Raw genomic sequence first — 2629 nt, 5'->3', positions numbered from 1 at the left:
GAGACGCAAGCCTAGGCGAAATAAAAAAAAAAGCCAAAATACTCCCCCCCCTTATATAAAACAGACTGTGATAAAACCCTATGAGTCATGTGAAGCAGCACATAAATCTGGGATGAATTACTCCGGCAGCGGGGTAACGAGGCTCACCCGGGGTCACCTACAAGATGACGTTGGTGCGATTGTTGCGCGGAGTTGGGAATGCCAGATTTTTTTTTTTTAATTTGTAAATTGTGTTTTATTTGGGGAAATTTAATGTATTTAAAGGGGATTTCCAAGAGAATTGTTTTTGTATCTGCAAAGGAGTGGGGACATTTTTGTCCAATTCAAGGAGCCATTGAGATCATTCGACCGATCAAATTGGGACTTTTAGGACCCGTGCAGATGTCAGATGATTGTCGCTGGAAATCATATTTTCCGGTGACAGATGAATGAACGAGCGCTGTACACATGGTGCCCATTCTGTTCAATAGAGAAGCGAGGATAAGCAAGTGGCGCTGTGCTCCATAGAAGTGCACAGTGGTTGTTCCTGATCGGTTGTTCGGTGTATTGGAGGACTGTTATACGCACATCAGATTCAGCACTATTATTATTATTGTTATTATTGTATTTATATAGCACCAACATATTACCCAGCGCTGTACAATAAATAGAGGTTGCAAATGACAGATGCAGACAGTAACACAAGAGGAGCAGAGAATCCTGCTCAGATTGTCTAATCAATTTAAATCGATCAATTGAACAATCACATACCCAGCTGAAGATTGTTATACACACATCAGATTCAGCACTATTATTATTATTGTTATTATTAATATTGTATTTATATAGCGCCAACATATTACCCAGCGCTGTACGATAATAAGAGATCAATTGATACAATCACATACCTAGCTGAAGACTGTTATACACACATCAGATTCAGCACTATTATTAAAACTGTTATTATTAATATTGTATTTATATAGCGCCAACATATTACCCAGCGCTGTACATTAAATAGAGATCAATTGATACAATCACATACCCAGCTGAAGACTGGTATACACACATCAGATTCAGCACCATTATTATTATTGTTATAATTAACAAACTGTATTTATATAGCGCCAACATATTACGCAGCGCTGTACATTAAATAGAGGTTGCAAATGACAGATACAGACAGTAACACAGGACGAGAAGAGAATCCTGCTCAGATTGTCTAATCAACTGAAATCGATCAATTGAACAATCATGTACCCAGCTAAAGGCTAACAATATTCAATACTATATTTCTAATTGACTGAACAAGTGCTGAATTGATCAAAAATTGAATAACCTGATCATTTGTGGCAGAATGTTGAACAAAAATTAATCAGGCAAGGCTTTTTTTTTGTAATTATCAATTGTATTGAGAAAACATCACATACATGTCCATTGATAAATGCTGATAAATGATTTACCCAAAATTGACACTTTTTAAAATTGAAAAATCTAGGAATCATGAATAAAAGTTGATTTACACATTTTCTAATTAAATACAATGTGCAAAATGTGTACATTTTAAGTACCCGTTGGGTGAATTTGGGGGAAGTGGACCCTTATGTGTATTCCTAGAATTCATTCATTTGTCCATTCAGAAGTCTTTTTTTCGGGTCCATTTGTTCATTTTTGTATCAATCATTTATGAACTGATTTTTTTAATTTTTCAATTTAATAAACTAAAAGTGATCGATATTGAGTGAATAATCGAAAGAAGCTTTGGTTGAAGATTTTCCATCAGTCATGCAAAAAATTTGATGGGACTTTGAGACTTTATTATTAGACAGTATTTATATAGCACCATCATATTACACAGTGCTGTACAAAGTCCATAATTGTGTCACTAACAATTCCTCAAAGGATCTCACAATCTAATGTCCCTACCATAGTTATATGTCATCTAAGGTCAATTTTTAGGGAGAAGCCAATTACCTCCATGCTATTGGAATGTGGGAGGAAACCCACACAGATGCAGGAAGAACCGACAAACTCCATGCAGATAATGTCGTGGCTGGGAATCGAACCTGGGAGCCAGGGCTGCAAAGGATGGAGAGCTAACCCTTGAGCCACTGTGAATTCTCCGTTGGTTGAATTTTGGAGTGAGCAGATAGAGTCCACTATTGTCACCTGGAGGTTCCCAGGTTTGCACACCTTTTGGCTGCATTATTAGGGATTCCCACTGCCCCTGCATCTGGATCAGCATGGCTACTGTGCCCATTATGGGGGCTCCCACTATCATGCACTGATTTCCCAGGTTTGCATACTTGCTGTGCCCATTATGATAGGCTCCAAAAGAACAGAATCTGAGTCCTCTGGGTAGCATGAGCAGTCAGCAATTGTTTTTGCATGGAATTAGGCCTATGCATGACCCTGGGATGATTCAATCATATGAGATCTGAATTTCTGGTAGTCAAGCTGTGCATAGGACCCTGACCATTCTCCAGCCATGGACCTTCTGCACACATTGAACCTTGCTCAGGATAATCACAAATACAAGGAGAGTAGAATTTCTTATTGTACTGCAGCGACCTCTAGTGGCAAGCATATATAAATGCAGAGCCCAAACCACAATATACTGAAAAAACATAAAAAAGACAAAAGCAAACAA

The sequence above is a fragment of the Pyxicephalus adspersus genome, chromosome 9, assembly GCF_032062135.1.
Source record: "Pyxicephalus adspersus chromosome 9, UCB_Pads_2.0, whole genome shotgun sequence".
Taxonomy (NCBI): domain Eukaryota; kingdom Metazoa; phylum Chordata; class Amphibia; order Anura; family Pyxicephalidae; genus Pyxicephalus; species Pyxicephalus adspersus.
This window is presented reverse-complemented; position numbering follows the sequence as displayed.